General features: G+C 38.3%; 1 long non-coding RNA gene across 1 annotated transcript; it reads left to right on the top strand.

Annotated features, from left to right (window-relative positions):
* Window positions 1-2634: 2634 nt before the first annotated feature.
* LOC138735733 (uncharacterized) lies at window positions 2635-6790 on the top strand. Its single transcript, XR_011339923.1, has 3 exons — window positions 2635-2754; window positions 3018-3093; window positions 6660-6790. It is a non-coding gene; the product is annotated as an uncharacterized lncRNA (long non-coding RNA).
* The last annotated feature ends 2629 nt before the right edge of the window (window positions 6791-9419 follow it).

The raw sequence follows: 9419 nt of genomic DNA, 5'->3' as shown, positions 1-9419 counted from the left end.
GTGTTCAACAATAGCAGGCCTGCATTTGTGGATTCCAGTTGACCTGCTACCATTTTCCTATGGTAGCAATGTCCCTGGTGAAACATTTCACCACGTTAGCCACTGGCTTCGCCAAGATCGGCAGGAGAGACCTCCAAGTGCGAATGCAGAAATGAATTTTCAATGACATGTTGTATGCTTGCGGTAGACGTAAAATATGTCAAGGAATCACAGACCAATAATGCATGCATGTCAAAAACATCACAAACACACCAAGGTTATCATCAAATCGTTTGGTTAATTGAAGCTCAACCCCAGGCTTGTGAAGGTAAGGCTTCAGCCAACCAAGTCGTTCCAAAGAAAAGTCGTCGATGTGAAACGTTCATTCTGTTCTTTCTTCCCACGGATGCTGCCCGATCGACTGAGCATTTTCAAATGTTATTGTTCATTGTAATGCAAGTGAGCATCTGGAACAAGAAGCTTCTTTGCCACTGAACAGCTAGATTTACAAACAACTTTCCCATTACATGAAAGAAAGTTCTGCTCTGATGCTAATGTCAGTGTCCACACTCATCTGACGAAAGTCAACCAAGGTTGCAACGCCAAACCACGGATACTGTAAACCGCAAGCCGGTTCAGCTCAAATGCACGGTGTGATTGGGTCCATTTCTGGTCCATTTGGTCTCCAGCTGAAAATCGGGTTGATCAAAGTTTGAAAATAATTGAAGGAAATCGATAGAATAGCCTTGTTTTACAGTAAATTTCGAAAAATGTAAATACCACCAGGGTGTTCCAGCCTTTCCAAAAAAAAACCGATAGAAGAGAACCATTTCTTCCGCCCGGGTTCTGTTGATCCCTTTGCCCTCCGACGATTGTGTGTTTCTCGAAGTACGCAGTCAGAATGGCAACTTGAGAATCAGCGGTGATGAGAATTAGTCAAGAAGAGCAGATAAGCCGGGTTTGACAGAAAGGCGGAGCAGACTCCAGGCCGACAAAGTGCCTCTGACTTGTAGATTAGAATTTTCCTCTCTGGGAAAGACTTTCATTTGCAAATGAGAAGAAATTCAAATAAATTTACACATTCATGCCATCCAAATAAAATAAAGCCAATCCTTTTTTTAAAAAAAAAACTAATGAAATATATTATGAGGAATGAATATATTGCAAGACTTTTAAAGACATGCTTTGTGGCTTATATTCTACCATCTGGCCCATTTATGTCTCCAGATGCTGACATGTCATCCATTACAGAGCCACAGTTGGACATGTGGATCTCCTTGCCCGGCAGAAACATCTGTCTACATTCTGAGCAACAAGGGTCCTGGCAGGCAAATTCCAAGCGCCTGCTTCTGCTTGTAAAACGCTTCCGTTGGATGGTGATGGCTTCGTTTGAGTGCGCGGTGAGCTTTGCATTGGATTCTTCACTAGGTTGCTGCTGGTCAGGCGAGTTCAGCTGGAGAATGCTGTGCAAGAAAGGTCGCATGACTTCGCTTTGTTTTGTCAAATGGTGGTGCTTTCAGCCTTTTCCAGTAAATAAAATCTCCAGTATGCCAAAAAAAACTTTTCAATTCAAAGTCAAGGTCTTTGCTCCATGTCCCGAACAAGGTTTGGCCACCTCTCTCCAGCATGACAAAAACTTCAAGGTCAAGGTCTTTCTTTGTTCCATGTCCCGAACAAGGTTTGGCCACGTCGTGCCATGTTTGTTATTTGTTTTTGAGGGCACTTGGAAGGCGACGGGTTGCTCAAGGAGTTGACGCCTGCAGGAATTGGTGAACTTGCACTGTGAAACTCTCGCTTGTGGTATGAAGATATGTTAAACAAAACAATAAGAACATACTTCAGACGCGTTTACACTGTGTGACTGCATTCATACAGTGCTGCTCAACTTTAATAGACTACAGATTCCGTCCAGCTCAAGTTTAATGTCAATGTCGCCTGACCCAGAAGGACGAAGTGAAAAGTCGGTTTGGTGACCAGTGGATAACTGAGCCTTTTACTCAAATTAAAGCGTGCCCTTAAATTCAATCCATGCAACTAAAACGTTGACACATGAACGCTCGACCTTCGCCTGTTGCTCCGGGCGATCACTTCAACTCGGTGCCATTGTGTTGTGGGAGGGGCGAGCTGATGGGAGGAGAACTGGACTTTCTGAGATTGGTTTCGGTACTGCATCGGGTTGGTCCGGCGCCTGAAATTTTTTGCTCCAGGATGCAGTTTATTTTTTTTAAAACTAGATTCCTTCCAAGTCATCCGGATGGTTACAAAACACTTGTCTAAAGGGCAGAACCTCTGGCTGTTTTCATATTTGCTACGTGTTATTGTTGCCACCAAATTACTCCCTTTCTGCAAGTCGAATCTAGTTCATTTTTGCATCTATTAATATTAATAATTTGCATCTGTTAATATTAATAATTTGCATCTGTTAATATTAATATTTTGCATATGTTAATATTAATAATTTGCATCTGTTAATATTAATAATTTGAATCTGTTAATATTAATAATTTGCATCTATTGATATTAATAATTTGCATCTATTAATATTAATAATTTGCATCTATTAATATTAATAATTTGCATCCATTAATATTCGCTGCGGGAACCACTCACTCAATTCCACCTCTAAACTTAAGATGCTTGTCTGTGATGACAAGGTTGACCCTGAAGCCTTATCCGCAAGCGATCGTCGTGGGAGCGTTTTCCGAGCGTTCGTTCGGAAGTCCGGAGGGGACATCTGGATTACTGGGTTGTAGCATTGGATAAAGACATGCATGTGTTCGTGTTCCTGCCAAGGTCTTTTCGATCCGTGGACAGTACCGTTTACATTAAAAATGGATTCTCCAATACATTGTGATAGGGTGTTCAGTGAAAGGTGGAAAGAAGTGTGACTTGAGTTGAAAGAAGACACGTCGGTTTGGTTGAATCAACCCCACGATCAGTCGTTGAACTGAACTTGAGATGATTGCTTAACAATTTTTCAAATTTGCTGTCTTATTTCTATTTAAAAGATTATCTCTTTTGTGTTTTATTTGTGATAGCACGTCATCAGAAGCAAGGATTGGATCTTGGAATTATGGAAGAGGGCAGAGAAAGCAAAACTTTTCGGTTGATCAGGTACAGTAAAAATGAGAAAATATACCATTCCAAAGTAATTTCGCGCTTCATTTCAAGTGACAGTCAGAGCAACTCTTCGTGTTTCCCGTATGAAGGCGGTCTTATTTCGTTAGTATTTACAATGAGTGTATTGTCATTTCTGCGTTGTCCTGTTTGACACCACGAAGTCAACAGATTGCAGACGATAATGGTCTGAATATGCCTGAGATTGGCTGATCTCAGAAGCTAGACTGCCCAAGGTTTCTGTGAGGGGCGCTGGTCAAAGTGGCGACTCTCTGTCGTCCTGACGGTTGAGGAAAATTAACGAATTTCATACATGTTACATTCTAAATGTGACAATATGGAACCTTTACATTTTATGATCAGTTTTCAAAATAGAACTGGATTATTTTTCAACAATTGAGCACAGAAAGAAAACATAAATTTTCACTCATTTAACACATGGACTGTCTCATTCCTCACTAATGCTGACCGATTTGTTGAATATTTCCATCATTTTGCCTTCATAGGAATGCATAATGAGTTTAATAAAATTAAAATTTACCTTAGTGTATTAGGTTAACAGTACTACTAAATATAAATTTAAGGAGATCCTGACTTCCATTACTTATCAAAATAGTTTTTAACCGAGAAGTTATGTGTGTAGCTCATAATTGTTCACAGAATATGGTTTGTGTTCATGCCAAGTCATGTGGACTTAAATTCAATATAATTTGCTTCATAGGAGTTTAGGAGAGCAGATGAAATTGAAATCACTCCAGCCCCTCCGAGGCCTATTGCTGGTGTTTAAAATCCATAAAGTACAGGCATCAAGGTGACCTCAGAGACTCTGGGTGGATGATCTGCACAGAATTATTGAACCTTATGTTATTTCATTGTATTGAGGTCAGTTTTGAATATAAAAAGCAGGAAACTCTATTTGGATATGATCAAGATTTTTATGAGCACATACACATGTGTATTTGTTGGGGGGGTGGGGGGGGGAAACAAAAGCTTTGCTGAAGGTGGTCATTCTAAGAGGTCCCATGTTCTTATGCAGGAGTAGGTTTTGAACTGCCATATGTGGCAGAAATGAACTGGCAAGAATTAACCATTAGAAAACCATCAGATCACCAAATCATTGGGTTTTATTTTATCTTATTATTAAAGTACCGTTTTCATGCTTTATTCAATAATAAAGCTGTAATCATTAAATAAATTATAATTTTACTCAGCAGGTAATTGAATTCGTTTGTTGAGGGTATCCAAAAAATTCTGTTTTCTCAGATTGTTTCTGTCAGGTTCGCAGTCGAGTGAAAACAAGAACATGTTTTTTTTTATTGGTGCTTAAAAATAGGGTGAGGATGGAGAAGCCTTTTTTTTTAATGAGGTTTAAAACTGGAAGACAGAAAATAATATTTTGCTTCAGCAAGCTTGAAGTTATACACTTGCCTTAATGTGCCTGACAGGCTGATTTTAAGTTCATGGGGGGGGGGGGGGGGGAATGGTAGTTTCTGACAATCCAAAATATGTTGGAAATGCTGGAAACACTTATCAGGTCAGGAAGCATCTCAGGAAAGAGAAACAGAGCTGTAGTTTCATGTCAATTTCCTTCATAAATTTTTTTTTGACCAAAATAAAATTATTGTATTTTAAAAGCAAAATACATGTATTTATTTTTATGATGCATCTTCCAGGTAACAGGAAGGGGTAATGAAATCTCTTTAATATTTCTTACAATGAATTTCAGGGTTAAACATATTTAAAACAGTTCATGCCGTTTCATAAATTGCAGTGAACACTTTGGCTTTTTAATTTTTTTCAGTCTTTTTTTAAAATTTCCTCTTGTTGTATGTCATATTTTCCAGTTTCTGAAGAGGCTGGGAATGTGTTGGCCATCTGTGTCCCCAAGCAAGTGAATTACTATAAATTCAGGGTCACTCATCAGAGCAAAATAATGCTGACTCCTGCAGAGGAGGGAACAATTTTAATTCAAATTTTTCTGCTCTGTTGATGGAAAATTTAGAGTGTTGCCTGTGGGTAAAAAAAAAATCCTGATGATATGTCAAATGAATCAAATTAGTTTAGTTATCTGAGTTATGCAGTCCAAGCACATTATTAATGATGTTTGGGGTTAGAAAAGGGATGTTAACAGAAAAATAGTCTCAAATATCCAAACTATTTGTTAAATTTGAAAAGCATCAGTCCTGCTAGTGATTAGATTCACAATTCTTTCTTTTTCAATCTTTTTATTATTATTATAATTTATAAACACATACAGTTCAAAGAGATATAAAAAATACATAGTAAGTAATGAATTAATACAGAGATATTAAACAATAATATTACAGAATAAAAATATATCATAAAAATTTTTTTAGATCAGTTTAGGGTGTGAACTATCTCTAAAAAAAAAGATATAATTAATAACAATATATGAAAAAAGAGAAAAAAAAACCCAAAAAAGAAGAAAAAACAAATCTGAATTAAAAAAACTTAAAAAAAAAACCTACAGATATAGCTAAACCACGCCGATCACTCCGATCTCATCTTACAGCCCAATTATCATACATAATCATAGAAAGAAAACAGAGCCAGATCAACTCACCACAAATGAAAATATTGAATAAATGGTCGCCAGGTTAACTCAAACTTAGAAGGGGATTCATAGACAGAGTTTCTAATTTTCTCTAAATTTAAACATTGTATGGTTTGGGTAAACCATTGGAAAACAGTGGGAGGATTAACCTCTTTCCAATTCAATAGTCTAGATCTTCTAGCCATTAATGTAAGAAAAGCAATCATACGATCCGCAGGAAGAGATAAATAAGTCAAATCTAAGTCATTTTATCTTGGAAACTCCTATTGTACTAAATTTCCTTTTTCATCCCTCTCTAATTGATCAAGCTTATTTACTCTGGAAAGTTAAAGGTAGATTCACAATTAGACCGCATGGAAACACTATGTGGCTCAACTTAACCATGTCCAGCAAGATGCCTGCCCCATCTCATTTGCCTGCATTTGCCCATATACCTCTAAACATTACCTGCCCATGTACCTTGCAAATGGTTTGGCAATGCGACTGGAGATCCACTGGATGTTGCACAGCTTAGTGAAGACAAAAACTAATTTATTGATATTATTGGACTGAAGTGAATGAAGCCAAATGATATCATCAAAATTATTTGTTGTTAAAGACAGATGCAAATGTTGGAACATGAGCAGACAGTTCCAGGAAGGAAAATGATATTGTTTGCAAATAACGATGTGCAACTAAAGATGCATTATGAAATAGATGAAAATGAAGGATTTTCTGTGCATTACATCTCATCTCCCAAATGTTGTGTATAATAGGACAGTGGAGTGTTGAGGAAATTAAAGCTCACTATGGCTATAACAAAGTACAAATAAAAAGATAGATAAAGGGAAATTTTGCCATTCGTTGAAACAATGCTGCTGATGTTAAGCGACTTAAATCATAAATGTGTCAGAATATCCAGGCATTGTCAACAAGTGTTTGGAAACATATGATAAAAAATACTGTCCCAAATAGATGATTGGTTGATATGTTTCTGCTTCTTTTACAGTTCCCACTGATGGGCACCACACACTTGGACATTCATTGTTGCCATCCTCACTTGAAGCATTCAAATCAGAAATGCATGAAGAGTGGGATTAATGACAACAGATATTGATTAAAACATGTTTTGGCCAATAATATCTTATAAAGATAAGCTTCGGAGGAAAAAAAAGCTGCAGATGCTAGATATCTAAAGTAAAAAAGAACAACATTTTAGGCTGAAGATTATTGATAGAAAAAGAGAAAACAAGTCAGTTTTAAGTTGCAACGAGGGAAGGGGTAGCATGAAAAGGGAGTCATCTGATGGAAGGAGGCCGGTTTACCGTATTGATAAGATGTGGATGAGGCCATCTCATTAATCAGTTAATGGAGACAATCAAATCAAAGCAGATTTGAAAAACTGTGAAATGCTCTGGAGAACATGGCTAGACTTAAAGGAAAGGTTGCTCAAAGTGTGAATGTGCTGAGTTGACCAATTAGTATGAGGATCGGAGGGAGGGGTAAATTGGTTGGATCTCTGTTCAGAAAGAGTTTGAGAGCACTCAAATGTGTAAGATAATGGTGTAGAGGAATTGAATTTTCTTGGTAAAAAGGGATCAAAATACAGAAAACTATCAAATTGGAGGAAAACATCAGAGATGCAGCAGCTAAAACAAAGGCGAAATCCAGTAGAAGGTGTCACAAGGCCCTTTCATGCCAAGCCTTCACCTGGAGGCTGACTATAAGCACAGATGGAAAAATATAAACTTTCCTTTCAAGAAGTAGCCCTAAAAGGCACCTTGTAGTGCCCTCCGGAGCCGATGGAGGCATCATTCTTGTACACCATTCCAGAAAGAGCCCTTTAATGGATCATGGCTACCCAAAAGTAGGTAAGACAGATGATTGCGAAGTTTGTGGCCAATCTTAGTAGCTAGGTAGAAATCCTGTGCACCATCATTAAGGGCATTAATGCCATTAAAAATTCCACTCCTGCATCTCAGGCTGATGACATCACCACAACATCATCAGCCCACCTCTAGCCAGCTGCTTGCAGTGGCATTACCTTCATGCTAAGTGCCACTGACCCTTCCCCTGAGAGTGATTGCAGTCTGCCCCTTGGAGCTGGCCATGGCACATTCATGGAGGTAAGTCTCCTGACGCAAGAGTGGAGAATCTCTGCCTTTACAGCTGGGCTTTTTGACAACATGAAAGAGCCCACAGACTTAGGAGAATAGGAAAGCCATGTAGGATCGAGAGAAGGAGTAATCTCTTCACTCTGAGAGTTGTGTACTTGTGGAACTCCTTGCCACAGAAATTTGTTGAGACCAGTTCTTTAAATGCATTCAAAATGGAGTTGGATGTAGCCATTATGTCTAAATATATCAAGGGATATGGAGAGGCAGGAATAGGGTACCAAAATTGCAGATCAGTCAGGATCATATTGAATGTTGGTGTAGGCTAAAAAGAATGAACAGCCTCTTCCTGCATCTGTTTTCTATGACTGTTTCAATAGGGATTGGATCTGGGTAGCTTTGACTCAGTTGATAACACATCCTTCAAAGTCACAGATTTATATTTCAAGTCTCTTCTCCAGGCAGCATTTGCGTACCAAGATCTAAATTGACAATCTAGTTGAGTACAGGAAAGACGTGAACTGTTTGACATCCCATTATTTAGAGGAGACATCTGCTTTGTCAGGTGCATGTAAAAGATGCACACTGCTTTGCTTCTTATTTCCTGCAGAATATTTAAACTTCTATCAACATTACTAAACTATGAATGGCCAGCTCATTATTATTGTTATTTATGGGAGTCAATTAATTTTCACATTTCCTGCATCACCAAAGGAATCAAAAAGTAATTGATGAGCTGAAAGTTGCTTTGAATCATCTGAAGTTCTGGATATACAAAAGAATGCAAGTTCTTTGAGTTGTGGTTGATCAGCAGCTGTGAGTGAATAGCAAGGCTCTTTCTCTTTTTAAATCAGTTTTGGGTTGTTTTCAGATGGGGGGAAAAAAACAAATTGATTTTGTTTCAAAACGATCAGCTATTTGGAAGTGCGGTTGCCCAGATACATTATATTTCCCATATGCACAATGTGAGAAATTGAGGTATTATCTTCCACCAGATGATTGTAGAAATATCAATCTGTTTATAGACATAAATTTGTCTGATGGAATAATACCACTGGGCTGGACCTCCCATCTACATTCATCGAGCAGTGTTCAGGCCATTTGGATTTGTCAGGTGGATGCAAACGATTAACAAATGTACCAACTAGCCATTGCAATAATTGCACCTTTAGTATGTATATTTCATAAGTGAATGTACTGGTCTGAAAACTGGACATAAAGTACGATTTTTGTAATGCTTTTTTATGGCGCAAGCCCATGTGAACGTGCCTTCATACTGCCCTATCATGTTAAAATGAAACTCAAGGAGGAATATGAATGATTCATTAACATTAACTTAAATCTTAAAGCAATCAACCCATTTGCATTTTGCTTTAAAAAAAATCACATGCAGTTCAAGCAACAGCAGGTGGAAAGAGAACCAGTTCATGTTTTAGGCATTTGGACCTTTCATGGTCTTTTCAGGTTGCCCACATAAAAGCGATGTCAGGCAGATGACAAGGCCAGGTGAGAGCAGAAGCTGGAATCAGCATCTGAACACATCTGGTGGAAGAAGTCGCATCAGTCAGGGCGAAAAAGAGCAACGTTTTGGGGGCCGAACCCCTTCTTCGTCTCGATGAAGGGTTTCCTTCCTTCCTTTCTTGTCCTCCCCTTGA

The sequence above is a fragment of the Narcine bancroftii genome, chromosome 6 (genome assembly GCF_036971445.1).
Source record: "Narcine bancroftii isolate sNarBan1 chromosome 6, sNarBan1.hap1, whole genome shotgun sequence".
Lineage (NCBI taxonomy): Eukaryota > Metazoa > Chordata > Chondrichthyes > Torpediniformes > Narcinidae > Narcine > Narcine bancroftii.
This window is presented reverse-complemented; position numbering and strand designations above follow the sequence as displayed.